Source organism: Harpia harpyja, chromosome 18, assembly GCF_026419915.1.
Source record: "Harpia harpyja isolate bHarHar1 chromosome 18, bHarHar1 primary haplotype, whole genome shotgun sequence".
NCBI lineage: Eukaryota > Metazoa > Chordata > Aves > Accipitriformes > Accipitridae > Harpia > Harpia harpyja.
The window spans coordinates 25648606-25675787 of record NC_068957.1 but is presented as its reverse complement, the minus strand read 5'-3'; positions in this window follow the sequence as shown (position 1 = coordinate 25675787).

Sequence of the window (27182 nt, the reverse complement as noted above, 5' to 3'; positions counted from 1 at the left end):
TTTTTCAGAAAACCAGCGTCCAGGAGAGAGCCTGGTTTACAATTATTCTTCAGTTACATAGGTAATTTTAACTGGGATTAGCTGATCCTGTAAAGTAATTGAAGCCAGGAGGTCTGGGGCTGCTGCACTGTTATTATCACCATATGCCATTGGAAAAACAATGGGTGATGGCTGTCTTTCAAAGTGGTTTTCAAAACCCTCTAATTCAGTCTTTCCAGGTATGGAGGGAGAGCGAAATTTGACAGGCAGGGAGGGGGGGAGAAGAACGTGGAGACGAGTGAACAGAAAACCAAAATAGATTGAGACGGACAAAAGGGATGGTTGGAGAGGCAACGAGGAAAAGTTCTGTTTCTTAGGCTGAACTCCTGCGCAGAAAGCAGAAGGACCTCTTTTTTCAGCCTGATCCCCATGCACAGGTAATGGCTGTTTCTTTCAGAAGGACAGCACTCATTATTTCTACTTTTATATGAAGACAACCATCCTGCAACTAAAATGAAGGAACGCCCCCCTACCCTCACCATCTCGTGACACTTCGGTATGTTCGCAAGTGCCACAGCTGCATTAGGGATTACCAGCCCAGCTGGCATCCCCAGCCTTCGCTGCGGGCTCTCTGCCAGCTCGCCAAATAAAAGAGCCTTCAGTGGATCGCCGAGCATCGGTGCCCGCCATCCCGCAGCGCAGCAGACAGCCGAGCCTGCCCTGTGCGGAGCCACTTGACCGGCGCCTGCCCCCAAGGTGCTCTCTGCAGTGAGCACCAGGTTGTCCGGGAGTTGTCTTAATTGCTTGGAGAGTTTTTAGCTCCTTTGAGAAATCACCAGATTCCCCGAGTGATGGTTAGTGTTTCCTCAGAAGAGCCTGGAAATACAAGCACACGCAGATGTGCAGAAGGTAGCGTAGAGGGAAAGCCAGATGCACAAGGCAGAGGGCTGGGAAGTGTCTGCAGCCGCTTCTCGCAGCATCTGTGCACGACAGCGTGGTCCAGACTCGAGCCTGCTGCAGCCGTGCAGAGCCATCCTTGGGCACAACTTACCCCATAAGCTCTCACACCCAGCTAGAGTAAATGTGTTTTCTGCCGGTGGCTCAGATATCACCCTGCTGATTTTACTGCCCAAATTGTCCACCGGTGGGTACTGCCCGGGAGAAATTACTGCCATACCTAAGGATGGATTATCTAAAGTGGCCTCTGCTATGAGACGCTCCTGCTGCAACAGCAGGACTAAGGCCCTAATCTCACTAATAACAATTCAAGATATATTAGACTGAAATATTTCTTTTTGCTTAATAAAAATAAATGAATAAAGTTTTAGGACAGGTCAAGTGTAATTAAAGCAATTACTTGCTTCAGATCTGGGGGACATTCCTGTGTAATCAGATTACGGTGATTCCCTCCCAGGTCTAGACTTGATCCTAAACTACACGTCAAGGTCCCTTTTACTCCACAATATGGGGGTAAAAACGCAAAACACAATCAAGAAGAAAATACAGTAAAAAAAGAATGGCTTCTGCCGGAATTATAAACAGCAGCAATTGCTGTGATTTTGCAGTAATCAAGGCCAGGCCAGGCCCCGTCTGTTGTTATTATCTCTCCCACTAATCCCCAATGTGGTTCCTATTTGTGTTGCTCTGGGTTTCCACGCCGAGCAGCCTGGGCGAGCCTGCGGCAGGACTTGCAGTGCTGGAGCCCTCCTTCCCACCCCGGGACACCCCACTGGCTTTGGGGCTCAAGCAAAGGTGCCGGAGGGGCTGTCACCTCTGTGGGCACAAGAGAGGCCAGGGGACGGGACAGCTTGGAGCATCCCGTGCCGCCGCATCCCCAGCGCAGGAGCTGGATGCCCAGCGGCAGCACCACCCCGAGCCGGGGGAATAACAGATGGAGAGGAAAGGCTGTCATTTCAAGTCTCACCAATGTGTTGGGTGCTTCAGCCCTCTTGTGGCTCCCAGGGCTTCTTGTCTCTTTTTTTTAGGGCCAGAGGGGGGTAACTGCGTCCCTCCAGGACCACTGCTAGGGCAGGGGGATGACTGAGGAGCAAAAAGGCAACCTTCCCCACCAGCACAGATGAAAGGAGCAGGACCATCCTGAGGTGTCCTCTTCTCATCCTCCTATTTAAATAGGGTCAGAGGGAATGAGGGGCTCTACAGGAGAACCTTTATGGTGATCTGTTTCTACATAAAAACTAACTTGTTTCCAGCACAAAACCATTTATCATGAAAAAAGAAAAAAAAAAAAGTTCCTGAATGGTAAAGGAAAGGCAGTATCTGTTTCTGGTGTACCAGCAGCACCGGTCTCTCCTCTTGCACCCCTGGCACAGCTCTGCAGTGCCCTGTACCACTGAGAAAACAGCTCTGCATTCCCAGTGCCATCTCCGTGGCTGGAGCAGCATCGCAGTGGGCACATGGGTGTCCCCACAGTGGTACAGGTGACAGACCCTGTGGCTGTCCCCTTGGCACTGCCTGTGGGGCTGATGTGCCTCCCTGCACCCCCCAGGCAGAGGCAGCCCTCCCCTGGAGCAGAGCCGGGGCCGCAGAGCCGGCTCTGGCACTGCCGGTGCAGCTCCACAGGCACCACGTGCTCCTCCTTGAGAAGATCTGTGATTCCCACCCGTTCCATTCGTTGTTATGCCGGTGTTTATTTGGCCAAAACACGGGCTGGCAGTTTTAATTTTCATTACTCCTTGTTTGTTATTCTTTGCCCTGAAAAGGTTCAGCTCATCCACTCGGGGAGCAGAAAGAGCGTGGCGGGCCTCGAGGGACCTGGCACACACCATACAGCTGCATCTGCTTGGGACAACCTTCACCTGGGAGAGGCACGGGGGGAGGTCCGTGCTCGGCGGCATCCCCACGCAGCACCGGCGCGACACGTGGCAAAGAGCCGAGGCTGAAGCGAGCAGCTGTGGCCGACTTGTGTTTACACAGAAAAATGTGCGAGTCATCACGGATGCCTGGAGGTCAGGAGGGATCACTCAGGCATTAGGGGCAGGCTGGGACCCGCACCAGGATGCGTGGGACCAGGATCGGTGATGCCCACAGCGGCGGCTTGTGGTCTCTGGTTCCTGGGTCTTCAGTTTGGTTCCTGACTCGGGGAAGAAAACTGAGTGACGGGGGGGCTGGAGTCAGTCGGCAAGAAGGAGCAACTCTCCTTTTTCTTCTTTCGTGGTAGGACAGAAAAGCAGTGGTGTAGGATCACCCATGCAGGCAGGGAAAGAGCAACAGATGCTGAAGTTCAAACCTGGCCACCCTGGCACCAGCAAGGGTAAAGCTGGTGGGAGAAAGGAAAGGGAAGGGATGGCTCAGGGGTGTGAAGTGGGGCAAAGAAGCTTCTTTGCAAAGCCCACGGAGAGGCTTACGGCATCCCAACCTGGAGCAGATGGCAGGGCTTGGAGCAGAGGCAGGCCAGGGACTTGCCTGTGTTATTGTCTGGAGCAACTGGTCCAGAAGGTCTCTGTACATCTTAGCGGGACTCCAGATGGATCCTGGCTGGTGTTTATTTGACAAAGAGTTTTTGGCTGTCTGCTGACCAGCAGTGCCAGGTAACCAGCCCGTTTCCAAATTCTTAAATAATCCAAACAGCTGTCACTTTGCCAATGGACTGAACATCCCCACTCAGACCCGAAATCTGGGAGCTCCTGACGCAATGCGAGCTGGGGCCAGGACTAGTCTTCCTTCGAAAGATAAACCTCCCCTCTGCCTCCCTGGGTCCTGGGGGAGGCATTGTAGGGGCAGAGGACAGGGGACTTTTCCTTTTTCTGAGGACATCAGTGCTTCTACTGCTGGCAGCTTTGCTGAAAATTCTCCAGTTTTGCCCAGAGCAGGTTGACCTTGCGGGTTTAGTTCAGCGAGTGCCAGGGCAGTGTCCTGCTCACTGTCACGCTGCGGTAAATCCCAATGAACTACATTCACTTCAGACATGGTGCTCCAGATTTACAGCTGCGTTCGGGAGAGTAGATCACGACCTGTCCTCTCCAAAGCGGTGCCTTTCCACAGCTCAGCAACTTACGATTTCCTTTGAAATGGTCTAGTGAAAAGCCCTAGACAAGCGTTTCTCCTGGATGTTTTAGTGCCTAGCTCAAAGCTATTCCTGCTGGCTTGTGTTTAAAACCCTGCCTTCCCCCTGCCCTCTGCTTTTCTCTTTCTCTGAAGAGGAGAAGGAGCAGAAGAGCAAAGAGGGATGAAGGGGAATGTGTGGGGAGGAGGGAGCCGGGATCAGCCATGGGTACCAGTTCAGAGAGACGTGGGGTGTCCTGCACACCAGCCAGGCTGCCTGGTCCCACCAGCCCACCCAGCTCAGCTCCAGGGCCACCGGGGTCGGTGCTCAGAGGGACACAAGCCCTGAAGGGATATTGCTGATGACACTGGGTGGCTGTCCATCTCCTGACTCACTATCGAGCCAGTGCCTGGCAGGGCAGCAGAGGCTGCCGAGCAGCCACAGCACCATTTTTCAGAGTTAAAGCTGAGTTTATGACCACTGTGGTCATACAGGAGTCCATGGCAATATGTTGCATCCTCCATCCTGCCATAGGATAACAGGTTCTTCTTCACTTCCTATCCCAAATTGTTTTGTGGTGTTGCTGAGACGTTCCCGACAGCGTCAGACTCACCCCAAAGAGGGCTGCGTGTTGCAGAGGGAGCGCTGCTTCTTGGCTGCGCTGAGATAGCATGCATTAATTGTTCACCAGCTCATGTGCCTGCAGTTTAATTAGCTATACTAACGAAAGCCTGAGAGGAAAAATCTGTGGGACTGTAGCCGAATTTAAACTATAATCTGCTCTGTCCAGATTTGTTTCCTGTTGCGGCTGGTGTGTTCTGCACCAGGAAAAGAGCATTTAGAAAGAAGAAACCCTGCTGGAGGCAGCGGCTGGGCAATGCCTTGGGCCCTAACACATCTGTGGGGCAGTCATGTTTCTCCACCTCTTGCTATTACAATTACTTTTATCCACCTTACATGTTTTACTAGGCAATCAAAGCAGTCAGTACTTTTATGGGATGCTGATTAATTGAGCTCAGATACAGTATTTCTCCAAGGTTCCAGAGTCCTCATAGAGAACTGAGCAAGCAAGCCAAAGAAGGACCCAAGAGCCCATTACAGAGCTAGGGATGGAAAGTGTGCTGACATCCAATTATTCGCTTCCAATGACTTGGAAAATGAGGGGCCATCACATGCAGACCGTGTAGGTGGGGTGTGACCTCCGAACAAAGGAGGACAGAGTACCAGACTGCTCACTGAAGCCCATTTGCACAAGTCAGAGCAGGATATCGCCATACCCCCAAAGCAAGAACCATATGTCTTTCTGCAAATGCTGAGAGCAATGAAGCAATTCAGCTTGTTTAGCCAGTACCTTTGGTTGTTTTGTTTCCCCCCACCCCTTGCTCAGTAAGGTCAGCATCACCCAGAAGGAAAAGGTCTTTCACTTTGTAAAATACTCTGTTTCTGCTCGTATACTCTCCTTCCCTAAACCATTCTCTTCCCAACAGAGTCAAACCTCCAGTGGCCTCCTTCCAGCCCTCCTGATCAGAGGAGTTGTGTTCACCTGAATTCGGAGCAGGAGGATGATTTACAGGACCCACCGCCGCTGTCCAGCACGGCTCCCGGGGCTGCCCACCGAGCACTCGCAGCTCACTGCGGGCACTCAGTCCGCAGAGTAAAACCGCTCACCAAAAAAAATGAGTCGGGTAACCTGAAGTATTAGATGAATTGAAGGAGGGTGTGATCCATTCACCGGCAAACTGTGAGCAATGTCAGTGGCAAAATTCTTTGAGTAAGCTATCCATCATGGATTATTCATTCATCTTGGCTAGTTACGAGGAAAGATAGCATAAAGCTGAAAATGTTCCAGTGCCAATTATTTATTTAAGGGATGTTCTCCTCTGCAGGCTCAAAGCACTGGAGCAACAGTGTTTATCCCACTTTCCTTGGGAAAGTCCGTGGCACTGCATAGCTGCAGAGATAGAGAAAATCTATGCCAGTGTTGAGGCTGAATTTCTCTTTGTTGAGTTTCATCACCCTTATTCTTAGCTCCACTGCTTTTCGTCCATTCTGAACAATATTTCTTTCTCTTCAGTGTTTACACCCTTCGGATATTCCTAGACAGCTATTAAGTTCCCCATTAGTCTTCTCTTAGCCTAGCTGTAAGTATTTACTTATTTTAATCTTTCCCCATCAGCCAGTCCCTCCTGCCCCTTAATCATCTATGCTGTTCTTCTCCGAATTCCTTCTGATTTGTCTACATCACTCTTGTTTATGATTCTGAGATCTCATTTAGCATTTGATTTCTGCCAAAAATAAAATTGAGCTTGATTGTTTTCACTGATGACTGAAGGAGACATGAATTGTTGCTTGGAAAACAGTCCTTGAGACAGCAATATATGAAAGAGAAAAAATAAAGGCAGCTCCATCAGGCAGACAAATACACAGATAATATCACGTAGGCCAGCTTTGGCTAGATTGAATCTCAGAAGTGCGGCTGGTACGTGATGACAGTAATAGCCACCACTATTAGAGTGTTTAGCTTTTAAACAGAAATGTGAGTTATAACTCAGGCCCTGGCATAAATCACAGGGCCATGAAAATCTCACAAACGCATGCCTGCACAATAAACCAATATGAAATTCCTTGTCCTTGGTGAAAGTAGCAAAATTGCAACTTCCTTTGTATAGGAAAATGTGCGTGTTTGAGTCAGATACAGCAATTTGGTTTCAGGCATGTCATTGAGACCTTCAGCTTGGAAAGTTGTAATCTTTTTTGGAAACGAACATTTGAATTGCCACATGGTTGGAAAAGAAAGTGGCAAGGGCAAAGTCAGACTCCAGAATGATCTTAATCTAGTGAAAGAGCATCCAGCCTGGCCATCCCTGAGATGAGCACCAAGACCTGTAGTCACTGTCCACACTTTTCCGAGCTGCATATGGGAAGGTATCTGCCTGAATCTGCATTTGGATCAAGGAGTGGTGGGGTGGTGCTGCAGGGTCCTCATCGCTTCTGACCATCAGACTACTTTATTTGTGTCTCCAAACGCTGATTTAGGGACCTGGTTTTGATAACTTGGACCGTCAAATGCTGGTGGGTGGCTTCAGCCTGTAAATCTTCAGGAAATGTCCTCGTGGCTGACCTGCCAAATTGCAAAGGCACGCTAACCCCCAGCTAACCCCCAGCTAACCCGCAGCCACCCGGCGCCTCGCACTGTCCCCCGGGCTCTCTTCAGCCACTGCTGGGACAGTGCTGCTGCTCCTACTCACACTTGTGACCGTCGTGCTGTGCCGCTCCAGACTCAGCTGGGACCTCTCTTTCCACCTCGGCTGATTTCACACCTTTCCTGTCAGAGCGATCAGAGGCAAATTAAAGAGAGCAGGTGACAAACACACCCATCCACCCAGAGCAAGAGCTCCTTCAATCTGCGTGCGTGGGCCAAATTGCGCAGCCACCGCATCTCCTCTCCTGGTGTTTGCTCCCTCTGGGTCACTGCGGGGAGAAGATGAGCCCGGGAGAGCCATGCTGTTATAACTTGCAGTTTCAAACAGATTTGCTTTCAGGACCCTGATGCACTGCAGCCCCGATGAACCACCGAGGAGGTCTGAGGGACATCAGTAGATGACACCACCACACGTTTAGAGAGACAAACCTGCAGCACGAGCATTTTGCAACAAGGGCAGGAGGACTTTTGCTCCACTGGAAAGTCACTGCGTGTCCGCACCCACGCAGGGGAGTCACCCGGGGGGTGGCAGCGTGTGGGTATGGGCGGGTGGAAGCGAGCAGCAGCGACCCATCCTGCATCCCCGCAGGAGGAGGACCTGGGGCTGCAGAGCGGCTGCCGGTGGGGAACGCCGGCCCCACACTGGAGTACACGATAATCCCCCAGATCCGAGATCCAAATAAACCCACAAATTAAACAAGGAGCTAGGGGCTGGTTTCCCCTGGGAAGAATCTACCTTCCAGTGAGACCCTGCAAAGAATATACTGTATCTCAGGGGGATTTCCATTTAAATGCTCTTTGGCAAAGCACCCTTAAAAAGCTGCTAATGCCTCGTGGAAAGCTTTGAAAAACATGCTAATTAATTAGAAACAATGCCGCATCTCTATCGGCTATAGGAGCCCCTATGTTTCCCTCCCTTACATTCCCCGTCCACCACCAGAGACATTTGCATGAGAAGGGCAGCTTTGTTTCTCCAGACTCTCATCTGCTGTTCCTGCTGCTTATTCCTCCACCTGAAGTCAGGCTCCAAAGTGTGGGACCCCCCAAGGCATCTCCACAGCAACCCCCCCCCCCCCCACTCCCGGCCGTGGGGCAGAGGCAACCAGGGTTCATAGGGAAGAGCCAGTTTGACAGCACTGAGCAGGGCTTGGGACAGTGAGTACATGTAACCCCCGGGACCGGGACCAATTAGGGAAGGGGGAATTCATTAGCATTATTACTATGCACCGCGTGTGCTACAGTAGCATCCCAAAGCTCCTGTCAAGATCAGGCATCCTGTATGCTGGGAATGTATAAAATTGCTGTAAAACATGGTCCCTGCTTCTGTAAATTCCAATTTACAGCAGGCTCCCCTAGAAGATGGAGTATTTCAGCAAGTGGCGAGAACCCCCGTATTTCTTTTTGCTGCTGGGGACTCACAGCCACCTCCTACCACTGCTCTGACCCCTCCCCAAGGACTGTATTAAAATGTGAGTGTCAGCTCTGAAAATGACCACCTGCACTGTGAAAAAAACCATGGTGCTTCTTGTGGCTTCATTTCTATTTTGTTTGTTTTGCTGCTGCAAAAGGGGGCAGGGGGAGATGGTGGGATTTCATCACTTACTGCAGGAAACAGCGACCTTTTGGTCGGTGATGAAATTTCACTGAACTTCTCCAGCAGGCAGTAAAAGTAATGCTGAAAGTGTCAAAGAGCAACTTTCTGCTCCTTGGACAATCTTGCAAGGACTAATTATCCCTCCTAGTGAGAGGGAGCAGGGAGGGGAAGGGGGAGATGACACTGGTATTAAACATAACAGAAATATCTGTAAAGCAAACCTTAATTCAAGGTGGCTGTGCCCCAGCAATCCCTCTGCTCTCTGCATGCTGGTGTCAGAGCCCTTCTTCGCTCGGCGTTTTGGAGAGTGTGTGTCTGCTGCCCCATGAGTCACCATTTGAAACCTAAATAATTCATCAGGGTAGGGATGTATGGAGAGATTCTGGGTTTGCTCAGGAGCAGTTGGATATTTTCCTATTGCTCAGGGGGACAGCAACAAAGCAATGAAAGAGGAGGAACGCTATAAAGGGAGAGAGCGGCACGGCTGAGCTGCGCTGCTGGGACGCGGAGCCTTCCCACCCAGCCAGGAGAGAGCAAGCAAACAAACACAGCAACTACAAGTTGACAACAAAGCAGAGGAATGGCAGCAGCTACAGTCCCCGAGTTGGCATCAATCAACCAACCTTGGCAGAACCATCCCTGCTGCAGGTGCGGTGACATGCGTGTCTGCATATGGGGAGCAGGGATGTGCCCGAGACATTCGGTACCCAGGTCAGGAGAGGTTTTAAGAGGAAACAACCCCATGAACGTTTACTTCCCCGAGCCTAAATTCCTCCTTTTTCCTAGAGAGGCAAGACCAACATGGCTCTTTGCATTGCTTTGCATCTGAACAAGGGATTAAATGTCCACGCTGACTCAATGCACACTGGAATACTTCCAGAAAGTCAGCAAATATGCTCTCCCTCTCCCTTTAAATGCTTTGGCTTCCTGCAGGAAAATGAAATCCATTAACAAGTTCCACCCCTGCTCCGAATTCAAGGCTAGAACTGTCAATGCTTTAGGAACGAGCTAAATGGGGGGATTTCCATAACAATCAGCAGCTACAGCATTAATCTATAGTCATATTAACCTGGGATGACAAGGACACGTCTGTCTGTTCTCTCTAATGTAATCTACCATTATACTCGGACTCCATTGAAGTCTGCTTTGTACCATGCATTTGGCTGTGATCAGCTAATCTCTCTGGCTTTAAGTACAGCTTAGAAAAGAGAGAGGGGGAGACAGACAGAGAAAAGTGATTAATATGCATGTGTGTGCGTGTGCTTAGCATGTGTCTGCCGTTAATATATGTGTGAGCATGTGCATGTGCACCAGTCACTTGGGGGCTATGCATCTGCGCATGCGAGTATGCTGCCTGGATGTACTGGGGCTCGCGGTGTGCCTTTGCCAGGTGTCAAAATGCACCTAGCAAGCGGAGAGGAACAGGCAGAAATTTCAGTGTGAGGATCAGGGCTGTGTGGACGTGAACTTGAGGCAGGCATCTTGGCGTATTAAGCGTACGTGAGTGTGGTTTGTATGTGTCTTCAGTCAGCCCGTCTCGTGGCAGCGTGCAGTTCCCATGCTGGTGGGGAAGATAGTTTCTTTTCCATCCCTGCAGATCCGCCGGCGCGGGGATGCTCCTGTGCCAGGTCCTCGCAGGCAGCGCCGGTGACGAGCCCCATGGTGCCAGGGCAGCTCAGCGGGACGGCGAAGGTGGCTGTTCCCTCTGGCGCTTTACGACGGCTGGCAGCACCTCCTCTGCAGGGATGTGCAGCCCTGACTGTCCCTTCTCTTTCATTTTGCTTTATTAAACTTCCTTGAAGAGGCACCTTCTCCGAGCGTGCAAGATGCCCTGAGCCTGCTTTTGGATTAGGAGGTGATTACAGAGCTGCAGTGGCACGCACCAGGATGCCCTGCACCAAATGAGCTTATGGGGTCAATCACATTCCCAGCACCGACTCCAACCACTTCAGAAGATGCCGTGATATCAGCTCCCACCTTCTGCAAGGAGCCTGTTCCCAGGCAGGGATTAGAGCCTCCGCGGTGCATGCGTGGCCGTCCGCAGGCGCGCTGCTTCGCCTGCTTTGCTACCTTTCCTTTTTTATCATTGGAGAGCAGGAAGAAAATTGCTCTGTGGCAAACTCATCCCGTGAGCTCAATGTAGGGCTGGTTACAGCTTCCCCGCTTCTGCAGCCGGCGGGAGCCAGTGGCCCCATCCCACCCCTGGGAGGTAAATCCCACACGATTTCTGCAGGCTCTCCAGGCAGAGAGCAAACATGCCCGGGAGCTTGTGGGACCTTGCCTTTGCTCTGGCCATCCCTGGGGAGGTGTGCAGAGAAATCTCAAATCATCCCGCAGAGTGATAGCAAGGCAGGGAGGATGGCAAGAAAAACCCAGACCAAACCATGTTCCTCTGCCCACAGCCGTTAACCCCCTTCTCCAAAGCAATTGGCTGCTGAGACTATCCAGGAGACACTGGCAGGAGCCCTCCAAAAACCGTAAATGCTGGAAGGTCTGGTGTTACACCCAGCCTGTCCCAAGGCGCTGATAAATTCTCTGTTACCACCATCCTGTACTCACAACTCAGGTTTCAGAGCTGAAAAGTGCCACTTCGGCCGTTCTGGGTATTACTGCAAATAGGAAGCTGGAGGTGGCAGAATGAACTAATGGGGTGTAAAGATTCAGGGGAGACAAGCATTGCAAAATGTTCTTCCACTCCTGGCACCGACAACCCGCCCCCCCCCCGACCTGTGCTGCTGCTGCCACTGTCCCCCATTTCCTTGCACCCCACTCCCCGCATCCAGACCTTATGGTTCCCTCATTTCTGGCCCTCTCTTTTAAAAAAATATTCTGATCCAGCCCATGATTTCTGTGTTACTGTTTAGTCATATTGTAAAGGGGGTGGAAATCGGAAACTCTGATTCACCAGGATCTTTGCACAGAAACTTTACACGCTGGAACAATTAATTATCCATTAAAACCTTTGTCTCTGTGCATCTTATTGTTCCAGACTCTTATTGAAGCCACTCAGCGAAACAATCGGTCTGCCAGCATTCAAGTGTGGTTAATCAACTAACAAGCTTATAAATACAATAGATACAGCAACAAGTTGCTCTCCGAGAGCGCCGTTGCCGAAGGGTCTCAAGCCACTTCAGAAAATGTCGAATTAGCCATGGCTCTCACTGCTCTGCGGGTCGGTGAAGCGGCATCTCTTCTTCCTACAGCTGGGAAGCTGGGCGAGACCATGGTGTTTGCCTCACGTTTGAGACGTGCCATTAAAACGCTTCCTCCTCCAAGCTCCGAGAATCCCGGCTGCAAAGGTGGAGGACACATGGGTGCCCAGGTCGCTCCGGGCGGATGGGTAGGGCAGCCTGCCCCGACATGGAGGATGCTTCGGGGTAACACAGAGGTATGAGGCAGATTTAATGGGGCAAAGCTCTGCTGAGGAACCGGGAAAATTTCAACTTTTTTGAGGTTAGAGGTGACGCTTGTGTCTTGGAAAGTTGCTCTGCATCTGCTGCGTGGATAAAGTCTGGGAAAGTGGTGTTTTAAGGGAAGCAGGTGGAGGCATGATGTCTTTGAGGATATGTTTAATGATAGAAATTTTCTCTCAGTTGTATTTAGGCCGTAATTACAGGGGCCATAAAGGTATTTATTTCCTGACGATTAATGGCAAGCCAAGGAGAAAACTCTCTCATCAACGCTGTTATAAGCTTTCAGGAATTGCACGTGGGCACATGCACTCAGTCTCTTGAGCACCCTTTGCTGTTCACACGAGGATGGAGGAGGTCAGGAGACAAAGCCACAGAAGTTGGAGAGCTTAGGCTAAGATCAGAGCTGACAAAGAACAATATATTTAATTGTAAGGGTGGATGAAGGGGCCTTGAAGTGAGCATCAGCCAAACTTCGAGCTTTCATTGCAGTTTTTTTAGTCATGTCTAATTGGCCTTACAGTGCCAATCACCTTACGGACTTCATGTGCCCATGGACCATCTTCCTGCCCTAGCTGCGGCGTGGGTGAGTATGTCCCATGGTGGGCAAAGGCTGCTGGAAAAAGGGCTCAGCTCCCATGCCTATATAACACAGAAATGGCCACGAGTTCCTCAAAGGCTCTGGGCCGACAGGGTTGAACAATGAAGAACGAGAGATAAAGACCTCGAAAGCCACCTCAGGCTTAGGCTCCCAAACCCATAACTTTTTCCTGACATTTATGCCACAAACTCCCCAGCCTCTGCAGCACTCAGAGCAGCAGAGATAAGAGCACCTGTCAACTTCAAGAGACTCAAACAGATAAGCATCTCGCTTTGAACTAGCAGATAAACCTACAAGCTTGGAAGGATATATCGCCAGAGCATCTGAGCAAGCCTGGTCCAGAGCCTGGCCATACGGATGTCTCTTCGGAGAAGCGCACATGGGCTGTCACGCAGTGTCCTGCGCAGATGACCCGTGCAAGCCATCTTCCCTCGTGCTGCACCATCGTTCCCACCCCTTCCCCTTGATGGGATGGAGGGCAAGCTCTGAGCATGACAAGGGTGTCACGGCTCTCCTCACTTGTCCCGTCCTGACCTACCTCTGGCTCTCACCTCCCTCCCCTCTCCCATCACATGCTCTGTGTGTAAAAGTCAAAAGTCATATTTAGGAGAAAAAGAAAACTACAGTGCTGATACCATTTGTGTCGTTCTCTGTTTGGAGCTGCTCAGTCTGGGACTTTATCAGCCAGAAGCAGCACTAAGTCTGCGGCAGAAGCATCTGCCACCGTCCCTCCATCTCCTTTTGAAAGCTGCTGGGAAAAAAACCAACCAAAAAAATCCTTCCTTCTGCCCTGTACACCGGCACAGGCGCAGTAAGGGGTGGGCTGCTGAGACCCCAGCCCAGCCATGGGAACATGACAAGGACAGAGAGGGAAAAACTGGCATTCCCCTGTGCTTCTCTGCCCTCCAGTCCTGGCAGAGCCACAGTCCGTCACCTCCGCACCGGCTCCTTCAGCTGATGGGGGATTTCTGTGCTGGGGGCAGGTTTGCAGGTCTTGCTAGCTGTATAAATGAGCAAATAAAATGAACATTAACAACTTCAGCGCAGTTATCGCAGTTTCCTGTCCCAGATAATTACTGCGGTTTGTGTGTAGCAACGGTTATTTACTGTGTTTATACAGCAGAAAAGGTGAGTGGCACCGCGCAGTCAAAAATTATTACCGGGACATAAAAATGTCTTCAGCCATTAAAGCGGTGACATTTCTATTTAAGTTTGCCATTCCGCCCAGGCCAGAGGGAAGGCTTTAGGGTTTAGCACCACAAGTCCCCTCTCGCCCCGGCGGTTCAGCCCCAGCCCTGGGGACGGTGACTCCTGTCCCTGGGTCCCCGGGGCCGGAGCACACAGACCTGCGAGGGCTCGCTGGTGGAGGCTGGAACAGATTTGCTGACTCTGGGAGCATTTTGTGTCGATGTTTCAGCTCTGTTCATTAATGAGGGAAGAAACACTTCTCCCTGAACTGCCCTCCCCCCATTTCCAGGCCAGGTGTAGACATGATTTATTGCATTGTTTAGTCATTATTCTCAGTTACCCAATTATGTTTTTTAAAGTTAAAAATGCAAGATCTTTGTTGTGGCTGCATCTGGGGATTCTGCAGCATCTGGAAGATGGTAAGAAAAAAAAACAGAGGAAACCAAGAACAACAACACCAGCAGCTTCTTGTGTGCTACCTTTTGGCGTATCTCACCACCGCATCGCAGTTGGGGGGATGATAGTGCTCCCCTTGCCTTGACCCCATGCATTTCCCCGGCGGGTGCCAGAAGCCCGGGCTGACGGCAGTCTGCAGTGGGGCTGTGAGATTCTGGTGCATTTGGTACTACTTAGCAAAAAGCTTCTGTTATTGCATAAAGCCAGAATAATCGCCAGGGAGATTTCAGCACAAGACAGATAACACTTCGGCTCTGCTGACTCTAACACTTCGCAATGCTAACTTTTCTAACTGTGCCATAGTAGGTCATAGACACTGAATTTTACCTGCAAGGATGGCTTACTTTGCGATGGCTGAAGACAGCAGAGCCTCCAGCTTCCCACCATGTCCCTCCATTTACAGAGCACAGCCTTAGAGTAGCCAGTTCCCAAAGGAGGATGACCTTGGAAAGCCATGCTGTAAGCTCAGCCCTTGAGCAGTCGGCTTCTGGGAGGCTCAGATGTCCATAAACTCAGCACAGCATCCTTGCCCCAAGTTATTCCACCCCTGGTTGAAATCAGGTCTCTAAGTTTTCGCGGGGCTGGGGCTGGAAGGGATTAGCAGTCTCCCCACATGTAGCACGGGCAGCAGCGTGATACCCGGTTGCTCTACAAAGATATTCCTTTGTGCATTTGGATGACAGGTCTCCATCACGGAGCCTGCCGTGCTGTAGCGAACTCCTGCTGGACTGAAATCTTCCTCTGAGGTCCTGGCTGAGGGCCTTAAAACTTTTTCTGAACATTTCTAGTTCCCAAAGCTAAAGTCACTGCTAGGTCCATGTTTAGTTAGACAGGGAATTGCAGACTGATTCCAACTCTTGTACATCCTGATCCCAACTCCAAAGAAGTGGATTTGCCTCTGCATGCCTCCTGCCCAGGCTGCAATCCGTGCATTCTCACTGGGATGTGAGTCCTTCTTTCTGCTGCGCAGGGGATGCCTGGAGAACCAGCTCAGTGGGCTCACTTGGTAAAAGCACCAGCAGCTCTGGGTCTGCTTGCATGGGAGGTGTAATTACAGAACAGATTAAAACAGATCCCTAAAGTCTGTCCAAATGGGAGAAAGACTCTGGTTGCTCTAACTGGCAATGGTAAGGATGTCAGTACTTAGATCTACACCTCGTATTTAAAATCCAGCAGAGAAAGGCACAAAGAAAACTATTGCAAGTGTGCACCGTGGGTCAGAAGCTGAGACCAGCGTTTCAGAGGTACCCGAAGGCCCTGGACCCCCATCTCAGCCCCAGCAGTGGTGGCCAAGCATCGCCCCGGCTCTCCCACAGCCCCTTGGGGCACAGAGCCGTGGGTCAGACGGGCGGCCCAGCCAAGCAGATGCACAGCAGAAGAGCCGTCCAGAGCTGCCCGCGCCGCGGCTCACCTGCCGGGCTGCCTGGCTCTGCCGGCTTCAGCCTGCGACGCTGCTCGCACAGACTGATGGATGAGGAGATCTCTAGCTCCTACTTTTAAAAGCAGCTGAATTAATTAAAGACGCACAGGCAACGGTAAGATAGTCTGGAGGGGAGAATAATGGAACTGACTTGCTTGTGTTGGTATTTTTGCCTGTAATCTTCCATTGTGTTCTTGCTGCTCAGGCGTTCCTTAGGTGCAGGATTATTTTTGCCTGTTTGCTGATGCACAGATTCCTCCCTGCCTGTTTCCAGGTCAGGTCCCAGCACACGCTGGAGCTCTCCACCCCTTCTCTGCGCTTTCATCTTCCCAGCCCAGTCCCTACCTGCCTCCTCTCCTGATTTTCCCCCCTTGGCTCCCCCTTAGCGTGATGGCAAACGCTCGGAGGGCTGCAAGGGGAGCAGGACCCCCGGCCAGCCAGCTCCCACCACCTCCACCGCCTTCTCCAACACCACCATGTTAGTTAGTGTCCAGGCTCCTGGTGCTTTCTGTGCCAGAAATCAGGTGAAACACTGGCTGCTGCTAATGCAGGGAGGCTTCGGCAGGGTTCCCTGCCAGCACGAGGCTCCGGTTAAATGGCACCTTAGATTAATATGTTTGGAGTGGTATGGAAATGTGGGTTTTTTTCCAATTCTGTGCCTTCCCCAGGTCTCGGCATGCTCTGCTTCCCCTGCCATCGCCCTGGTGAGCTGAAAATGTCACCCCTGCCACCAAAAACACGTGTGCCTGCAGAGCCAAATGAAGCACCTAATTAGGAGGGAAAAAAGACCTTTTTTTTCCTGCCTAACCACATCATACCCCCAGAAGTCGGCAATTGATCAGCTCTGTCAATAAGTGCAGAGACCAGCGTCTTGGTTCACAGCCTCTTTACAGTTGTAAATGGGCTAAAACTAAATAAAAGAACCCTAAATCATCTAAATTAAAGCTCTGAGGACAGTGCAGTGCCACAGTCTCATAGCAAATAATCACAATACCACAGGGTTTTTTTCAGCCCTGATGCCAAATTTCGGCAGGGACCCATTTCTCTTGGGTTAGCTGGGAAGTGAGTGGATTTGGGAAGCTGCAGAAATCTCTTGGATATTGTACCCTGGCGGTTTAACAACGGAGGCTGGCAGAAGCCTGAGCTGGGTTCAACGTTGTCCTTGTCACACTCCGAGTGGCAGGAATCTTCTGGCTTTGTCTCATTTGGTGAGCCACGACAAGATCCTTCACTTTTCTGCCTGCATTTGCCTACCACTAGTGATTGCAATAAGGTTGAGCTTTTTACTCCTGGTGCCTTGGACATCCTTTACTCTGCAGAAGGGTGAAATACCCTTGCCGTAACCTGCACTACACTGAAATGACCCTATGGTGGGGAGGGTGGTGGTATGTCTGCCTGTCTGTGTCCTTTTGCTTTACGTGCGGCTGCTCCTGCAAGACGAGCACAAGCCAACCGGCAGCTTCGAGCCAGCTCCCCCGTGTAACCAGGGGATGAGCCGGTGAGCACCAGGTCACACATGGGGAGAAAAATGGTGAAACAATGAACTCTGCAAATGGTCCCCTGGAGATACAACCGCCAGAACAGGCTGCTCTGGGGAACCACAGTCAGCAGCCTCCCTTTGTGGCTGTCTTTTCCTTCCAGCGTCCCAGACCCATCCCTCCTCTGGCAGCGAGGTGAGAAATAATTTCAGTAATGTCAAACCTAACCCTCCTTTAAACATACTTCAAATCCAGGAGTATTTATTTCCCTCCTCTCTGAGGGACAAGCTGTACTTGCTTCTGAATGTTCAAGCAGACTTTGTGAATGGCAGCAGAAATTCTGACCCTAAACTGAAAATATTCCCATCTATGCAATCCACAGCTCCCCCAAGGAACTGATGCAACCATTTCTTACTCATTCCCCAATTACCTTATTACTCCTGCAAGAGCTGGAAAGCCTGTCCTTTCAGGAATGTTGGCCAATCCCTATCCTGAGGGAAAGTCCTAAGGGGATTCTCAGTATCAGGCATTTTCCCTCAATTTGGTAATTCTCTACTAAATGGGGTTTCTTTCAGGTGCTATTTATGCAGGAACAAAAATGTTCATTATGCTGATCACTGAGATGAGAGATAAAGTATTACCTAGGAAACACAGATTTTGCAATGACATATCAGACGTTCCAGCTCACGTTTCTGCAGAGAAAGGGGCACCATGCACATGTAACATGCATGGAGGTGGCAACACCTCTGAAACCAATTTCTTCTGTCTTTGCTCAGTAAGATGGGCTTCTGCAGCAAGTGCCAGTTCACAAACGAAAAAAAATTTAAATACCTCCATCTTTGACTGTTTTTGCTTAATTTGTAATCCAGGGTTTGATTTATTAGGTACCGAGCCATTGGCTGTGCTGAGCTGCAGGGAGATGTAGTTGCCCTGGAGGTCTCCTGGCTGGGAAGAGCCTCTGCGGGCGGGTGGAGGGACAAGGGTTTCGCAGTTGCCCAAGAACATCTGATGACACAAAGTGAGAAAAGAGAGGGGTTGCTCAAGGGGCTTGGAGAGGACTGGTGAAATTAAATCCAGCAAAAGCAAATTAGGAATGAATGTCAGGGAAAAAAAAATTAAAAAAAAAAATCCTTCCTATGATTCTTGTTGAACTGGAATCGTTTCCCAAATGAATCAGGGACAAACTGTGCCATGGGCTGCCTTGGACAATAGGGAACAATTTAACAGTGGCTTCAGGCTTCCCTGGTCAAAGCCGAGAGACCCTGCGCCCTTTGCAATCTGCAGATCTCTTCAACAACAGGGTGGGATGGCTCGGGTGTCCCTGGGTCTGCCCCTGCCCGCACGGCTCGGTTCGGCTCGGCTCGGCTCGGCGCAGCCCGAGGATGCTCAGAAGCAGCAGCAGGACAGATCTCTCACACCGTAAGATGCCTGGGCTGCTGGGGAGCCCAGCGTCCAGCCAAACCTGCCCAACTCCCAACCTCATTAAGGCATCGCTGCTTGAGATTTCAGGCTTCCAACACTGCGGCTACGCTTCAGACAGGGAGACTAGGGCTCACTAGCTGACTTTGGTAACAGCAGTTTTGCTAGAGAGGGCACAAGATGACTTTTACCAGGGTGAATGGACAGACAGATGTGTAAGGGATTTTTTTTTTCCTTTTTTTTTCTGCTGCTGTAACTGATTTTTGAAGGCCTCTTCACAATTGCAACAGAGCAGCCCCAGGAGGCAGACAAGGCTGGTCGCAGCCCTGGAGCCAAGGAAAAGCTCTGCCTGCATCGACCCAAGCTGAGCACAGAAAGCAGTGTGCTTTTCAAGCTTTCCTTAGGTTTGTCCCCCCCACCCCCTGCTTCTGTTTTTGAGGAAAAGAGGTAAGTGAACGGAGAAATGCTTTAAAAAAAAAAAAGACAAGGAGGTGGGAAGAAAATAGAAGCTAGTCACTTGTTAGGAGAAATCCAAAATAAATGGGACGCCATCCAGACTCTTCAAACCAGAAATGTGACCTAATTTTCCTTTCCAGCGACGTGCAGGCTGCCTCCCCCCAGCAAGAGCTCTCTGCTCAGCAGCAACCGCCCGGCCATCGGTCCTGGGGACCCCCCCAGCTGCCAGGAGCCTGATTCTGCACCCTGCAGCACCCAGCAGCCATGTGCATGGGCAAGCCTGCAGCAAAGCAGCCCCAGATGCCTGGGGAGAGCATGGCCAAATGCCACCGAAGCCAACAGGGCAGGAAAAAACCCCAAACAAATAAAAAAAATTGAACTATGCTGAATCCCTTCATGGCAAATACAGGGGAAGGAGCGGCCATGAGTCACAGGTGAATGATTTCGGCTGTTGGCTCCGCTGTTGGGGGTGCAGAGGGGGAGCAAAGGAGGCAATTTCCTCCTGCTTGTTCTTGGCATCCGAACATGGGAACTAACAGGGCTGTTGTGACCCTGCTGCCAGCAGGTGAGAGTGGGTCTGGCAAAGGGCTCCCACCCCTCTGCACTGAGAGATAGCGCACAGAATAGCTGTGCTTTATTTTTCTTAAGAACAAGAAGTGCAAATAATAATTGTATTGCATTGTGCAAATAGCAGAACAAACAAAATCCTCAACTTGATAGGAGTATGGGTTGTTGTAACTAGGAAAAAAAAAGATCAAAAACATGTCACACAGGAAAAAGGGTTTCCATTCACAAAGAAATCATTATGGTTAATTTAATTCATTGTAGCATTTAATATAGAAAAGCTTTTCTACAGAGACTGGGAAAAAAGCCAACATTTATATATAAATGGGTTTTATTTTAAAAGCTAATGCAGTGGGCAGGATGCTTCAGGGTTATTTTCTCTCCCTCTTTCTTTCAGTGCATATGCAAAGCTGGTATTGTATCCAAAAAACAAGGAATTTGCTGCTATCTAAAGTTTACAAATTGCTTTTTTTCAAAAGCACAATTTCATATTCCTTAGAAATGTAAATGATGGGGGTTTTATCTCCTAGCTTTCGTTTCTTTCTATTTTTTTAAAGTTACTTATATTAGTATCCAAGGCACTGATTTGCAGAATGGGCTTTAAATATCCTCCCACTGTAATCAGCGCAGACATCGGCTGCCATTCATGTGAATGCTTGACAGCACCAGCTCTTAAAAAGAGATGCATTTTCCGAAATGGCTGAAACACAGTTAACCTGAGCGTGTTCCTGGAGCGCGCCGGAGAAGGGCATTTGCCATCAGAGAGTTATAACAAGAATCAGCTGTATTTGTGCAAGGGACAGATGGTTAGTGCATAACCGGTCTGATCAAATACCTTCAGCCATAAAATTGCAGGGGAAGGAAACATATGGTATTACCCACTTGTGCTTTACCATGTGCCGGCCGGACAGATACCTCCAGCGCTGGAAGTGCTTAGGCATGTGCTCGGGCTTACTCGTGTGAGCAGCGCCTTTGGTTCGCATGCAGAAACCAGCAAGTGCTGGGAACCGGGCTCAGGTCACACAGGTTTCACCCACCCAACGCGCAGGCAGAGCCTCCCCCCTGCACTGCCCGCCACCCCCGCGGCTCTGTGCCCCCGGCAGTCCTCGGCCGAGCCGGTCCGGCGGCTGTGGAGCTGGTGGTCAGTGCATGGTCTAATTGCTGCTTCGTGGCTGTTCTCGGTTTGAGGTGGAGCCAGGCTGGAAAGCCTCGCCGAGCCGGCTCTGCTCTCTCCTGCCCGAGGAGCACGGGGTGAAGCCCTCCTGAGCGGCAGCTCCTCCACGTCCCCAGGCAGGCGTCTCTGTGCTTTGCTAGCCTTTTTGGCTTTCCCAGTTTCTACCCTGATTTTCCCCTGCTGTCATTTAAGCCCATTATTTCCAGGTCCGTAATGGATAGAACGATTCACTCCCTCTCTTCTTCAGCATCCTTTTACGTATTTGAAGACCACCATCTCATCTCCTCTCAGATCTATCCTCTCTAAAAGGACTCAGATCTTTCAGCACAAGCCATGTTTCTGAGACCTCCTAATGGCTCTCGCTGCTCCCTCCTTGACACTACCTGCATCCTCCTCAGCCCAGCAGGCAACTGGTGCAGGTGGCAACTCAGCCCTTAAAGGTCCTTGCCACCTCTGCATCTCCTGCCAGGGCAGGATCCCAGTTGGATCTTTATGTTCCTTCCCTTCCTCTAAGATACTCCATTAGGGGATGTCAAACTATTCAGAAATATCAACAAATGCAGCCACATCACATCTGTGGAGCAGGGAAAATTATCCCACTGAGGAAGCAGCTCAGCAGAAAACCAAGCAACAGCAAGGTGAAACAACTTGACCAAGGTCACCTAGAAGTGGGGAATGCCAGCCAGTGCACTCCTCAAAAACCTCACGCTTTAATATATACCTCTAATCATCCCTTTGCAGAAATAGCTATTTTCTTTGTAAAATGCCAACTGCTATTAAATCCCTCCCTGGACTTCTTAGCCCTGAAATTGCATATGTTACCCTCTACTGGTGCTTGGGGCTTTGTTCTGGTTGTATCAGCTGGCAAGACAATTCTCCTCATTTGGAAGCATTTGCATAAAGCCAACGTTGATTGCTGATGAGTTTAGTCTCCACTGCGACTCCGACTTGAGCACCTGTTCTTCAGGCCTGGGCTTGTTTCTGCTGCAGTCAAAGGCAGCTTGGCCATTAACTTCAAAGCACACAGGATAGGGCCCTCTATCAAAGCAAATGAAATGCAAAGTTTGGAAAGCATGCTGGAACCGCTACGTTTTTACCCAGATCCCTGATTTATTACCCCCAATGTCTGTAACTGTTCAGGACCGGAGTTCCTGTTCAGACCTATACTTTTCTATGCCAGTAGCTTTGGCTTTTCAGCAAGAAAGCTTTCTCACTGGATTATGCAAATACACGGTGCATTGTCATTCTGTGTTTGCGTTAAGTTCACCTACCCTCTGGTTTGATTAATATACCCTCTCCCCCACATGCTTGCTCTAATATGTTTGTTTTAGGGATGGGCAAATGAGCTGGGAATAAGAAAAATGAAATTGAACCTTCACCCAAAACTTGAAGTGGGTGGTTTGGAAAAAAAAAAAGACACAACAGAATGAATAAGTCTTTGAACCACACAAATAGTTCCCTTGTTGGTGCAGGAGAGACAGTCTAGGCCCCGAGATGATGAAATACCATGTCCTTTACTGTTTCCAGAAACACTCCATTCGGCTGGCCGCAGATCCTACCCCCAGGCCAGTCTCTTGCAGCGGGATCGGTGCTGGCGGGGAGGCTGTAACCGGCCCAGGATGCTGCCAGTGGTTCGAGCCCAAAGCGATGCAGACCTGCTTTGAGCACAGCGCACGAGCTTGTGCTTCAGCTGCAGCGGCCGCTCCAGCCCCAGCCTGAGATGCGGTTTCAAGGCGCACGCAGCCAGCGATGCAGGCTGCTCAGAAAAAGCAAAAAAAACCTGCTCTGGAGAGCCCAGTCTCTTGGGATTGATGCTAGGCAATCCCAAGCGCCCAAATCAGCTTGGAGAAACACCTCGGAAGCCCTACGTAGTGCAGGACTGCAGAGAAGCAGCGTGCTGCAGCAGGGACTGGGGGCTCCGGCACAACCATGCCGGGATAGCCGGGTACCAGTGCTGGCCTGGCGGCCCCACGGGATGGGCAGTTCGGGGTGCTGCAGAGCACAGCGGTCTGGTTTCCCTGAGCAGAGCTGCCTTGCCAAGGCAGGCAGGCAGGAGCCTGGGCCAAAAACACTTTGTCCCATGCGGGGATGAGCGCAGAGCCTGTGGCATGGGCCAGCACCATCCTGGCCGAAGCCGGGCACTGCTGGAGGGATTGCGCCGGGATGCACGCACCGCGGGCGCATGGCGGCTTGCCAAATTGCTGGTCACATCTCCCGTTTTAAGTCGCACTGTGATTTGTTTGGAAGAACCTGTCAGAGGCTGGCAGGTTTCCCACCGCTGATGAAAGGAGCTAAGGATGTCTGAGAGCTTCACAAGGTGATACAGCCATTAAGGCATCATGACAGACTTAGCACAGAGGCACTAAAAACACACCGAGATTGGCAGCTCCAGTGCCTCAAACTAAACAAGAAATGCAAAATAAACTGAAGGGTGTGTGAGCACGCTCGGGTGTGTGTGTGCATGCTCGGGAAGTCAGCATCTCTTCTCTTCTCACTTCCCCTGACAGCTCTGAACTTGAAGTAAGATGTAAGCAAACAGAAAGAGTGCAAGCCTTCGTTCGTGGTCCTGTTCGTGAATTATAAAGGGCCATTCATAGACGTGCTTTTATTCTCTTTTAAATGAATTTTGCGCTGCTGAAAGGCGGGCTGACAGCTGCGGAGACGGAAGCCCTCTGTTTATCCTCGGTGCAGGTACAGCCCAGGTGAAGGGGTTGCAACCTCCGCTCTGCAACTCCTGCCTGTCACAGCAGCAGCGTCCCAGGAGGGCACCAGCACCTGGCTGGGCCTCGGACCTGGACTTGCCTGTGCAGGGTGCAGGTTGCAGTGCAGGGTTGCAGGTTGCAGTGCAGGGGTGCAGGGTGCAGCGCAGGGGTGCAGGATACAGTGCAGGGGTGCAGGACGCAGTGCAGGATGCATCACACAGTGCAGCACAGGGTTGCAGGGTGCAGCGCAGGGTTGCAGGGTGCAGCACACAGTGCAGCGCAGGGTTGCAGGGTGCAGCGCAGGGGCGCAGGGTGCAGTGCAGGGCCGCAGGGTGCAGCTCAAGCTAGCTGCTTGGGAGATCTTTTCCCAGCCAACACAGGCAGCAGCAGCAGCCAAGACAGGCTCTGGAGCTTTGGCACGTGTTATGAACGAGGCGTATGAGGTCTTGAGCCGTCCACTGCTCTCCATGCTGGCTAAGAAGGGTCTCCCACCACACTCTTGTTTTGCTGCAAATGGCACCTCCAAAAACCGGAGGAAGGAGCGAAGCCCACAGGTTACTCTCTTTCCCCTCATCACATCTCAGATCTGCGCTTGAGAGCCTTCTCTTGCAACACAGAGCAGAGCTTTGCTCCCTGGCCATCCTCGCTGCGGAGGTGCGAGGTCCCCGGGGAGGCTGTGTGCGGTGAGGAGCATCCCAGCCCTGTAGCAAGAGAGAGGAGCAAACAGAATGACTGGAGGTTTGCGGGAAATCCAGTGCTGCTGATCTCCAGCATCCCGAATGAGGCCACTGTGACAGTGGCTTGGCAATTAGGTTGTTATTGTTTGTTTAAGGAGACAAATTAATCCCTTTTCTTTGCATTATGGCTTTCCAGCCTGTAGAGAGGGCACTTAGCATTTTGGCTTTTATCTGTACGTTTGCAGCCTAAACACTTCCTAGGGGTGGAAAGAAAGAAGTGGAGCCTATCTGGTCATCTTTCTTCTCCTAGGGAGTGAGACAGCTCAGAAAAGCACCAGGGATCCTGAGCATCGAACTCACTTTCCCTCACCAAGGCTGTCCAGGCGGAGCAACTCTGTCCCCAGCTCCAGGTCCCTGTGCCATCCCATGCCTGATGGGCAATGCCTCCTCCTTCCCGTGCCCCCGCGGGGAGCAGGCACATGGAGGGCACCGAGAGCTCATGTCACTTTTATACCTTGGCTAAACATCTCACTGCGGGTGATGTTTGTCATCGGAGCAGCTCATCCTTACTTGTTTCAACAAAATCTTTGCTTAAACAATATCCTGCAATGGTGAACTTCCTATGTATTGTTAAAATACCAGGTCCTTCGCCTGCCTGAAGTGGCTTCCCTTTTAATTTCATTGAGTGCTCTCTCACTGTTGAATTAGATCAAAAGTGAAGCGAAACCCGGCTGACGTCCTTAGCCTCATTTATCTTTTATGCTGGCAGCACATTCGCTCTCGTGCCTTCTCCCTTCGGGAGGTCTCTGCTTTTAACCTCCGTGGCTCTGGCTCCTGCCCCTCCGGGCACCCCCGGACTGCGCCGTCAGCTGCCAGGCTGGGGTGAGCCTGTGGCACATCAGCCTGAGAAACTAAAAGACATTAGGCTGGGGTTTCCTGCAGCAGCCTGGGCAGCTGAGAGCTCCTGAAGAGCTCATCTTGGTGGCTCTTGGGAGACAGGGGGAAGAAATCCTGTCTCCACAAAACAACCCAACCTGTTGCTCTCACAAGACTTTCGCCGTGCAAATGATTTATGAATGCAGGTCCTAATTGTTGCAGGTGGGGTTTGAATAAAAAATCTGCTCCATGCCCTGAGTAGGGTCATGCTGGTAGCATCTAGTGCTGGATCCAGAGCATCTCTCGGCTCACCCAGGCTTGGGGGATGTGTGCGGCTGCGCCTGCTTTCTCCAGGGACCCAGCCCGAGGCACACCAACCTGATGCTCTGATTAAACCGTTTGAGACACGTTTCCCGAGCCTCCCGCAAAGCAGTTGCTTCGTGCGAGTGAAGACAGCGGGAAACACAGGGTAAGACGGTGGGAGCGATGCAGGGAGATGGGCGCAGGCCTCACAGGCAGGAAAGGGAAAAAAGAGGTTCCCACCCCCGGTCTCCCTGCGGCCGGGGCTGGATCCGCTCCCCCTGACCTGTCCCGGGGCATCCAATAAAGGGGGAATTACAGGGCTGAAGTGCCACACTATGCAAAAAGGAAGCATTAGCTAAACATTCCTGGCCACCGCCCCCCAGCCATAATTAATAAACTCAAAGGAAATTAAACCACAAGAAGAAAAATATCAAAACAACCAAACAAACAGAACCAACCCAAACTGCATCACGTGAGGCATGGGGGGAAGCAGGCACCGACTGCCCAGTGAGACCGTCAGAGGTAATTGCAGTCACAGGGCGAGAGGCTAAAACAGCATGAAATGAATCAGTTTAACAGATATTAAATTTGCAAGCCCCGGGCGACAGGACTCCATTCAGTTTATTTGCATTAATCAGGTCAGGGGAGTAACCTTGGTTTTTTTCTTCCAGGAGATATCATCAGCCTTTATTTGTTTCTCATGTGAAAGTATCACAACGGATAAACACAACCTGGGAGAGAGCTGTGAAGCCTGTGCCGCACCTCACCCTTGCCGGGAAGACCAGCTCAGCCTCTGCCTAACTAAGCCATGGCTTGCTGGTGCCGTGGACCATACTGTGGCAGGACCTCTTACAAAACCAGGAGACTGTAACTTTGAGTTGGAGTGAGTAAGCAGCCACCACACCAGCACACAAATAGCTTCTCGCCTGCTCGTGCCTCTCAGGTCCCCCTCGCTGCAGCAGGGCAGGGGTCAGCGTAAGGGAAGATTCTTTAGCCAAGCAAGTGCTTGGGCAGAAAAGCTGCTGAGGGCTTCCTGCAAAGTTGGGAACAACCAAGACAGTATCAGTGCCATAGGAAATAACTGTGCAAGCAAGTGACTCCATCGTTTATGGAGAGTTGTGCTTGTTGCGGTACATACGGTAAGAACTCTGACAGAGTCCTCATGCCCCTGGTAAAGGCTGACATGGAAGGGAAGAGAGCTAGTCCTTTCAAATGATGCTCCAAGAGCATCAGCCTTTGGGCCCAGTCGGGTCAGGGGGAGCATTGGCAGTTGGATTTACACCTCATCAGCCACGTTCAGCTGTTGCAGGATGAACGTGGTTCTCCAGGAGATGTGGACTGTGGTCAGCCTGTGCAAACAACAGCACCGGTGGGACACGGGAACGGCAAAGCCCCATGGCATCACTGCCCCCTCCCTGGTGATTCCTTTTCTCTGGGAGCCCATGCTCACTGGGTCCGTGTTTCTGTGAGATGTCCCCACTGGGGATCCTGCAGGGATGCTCTGTGCCAAGGCCATGAGGTGCGAGGTGTCCCGTCCCCAGCTGGGGCAGGCACAGGAGGGGGCACATCCCTGGGGTACCCGAGGCTGCTCCCAAATGGTCGGGGCAGCGTATTGACAGCTGCCAGGCTGCATTTGAAAGAGAACAGTCTCCCCATCCTTCTTTTACCTCCTAAAGCTGA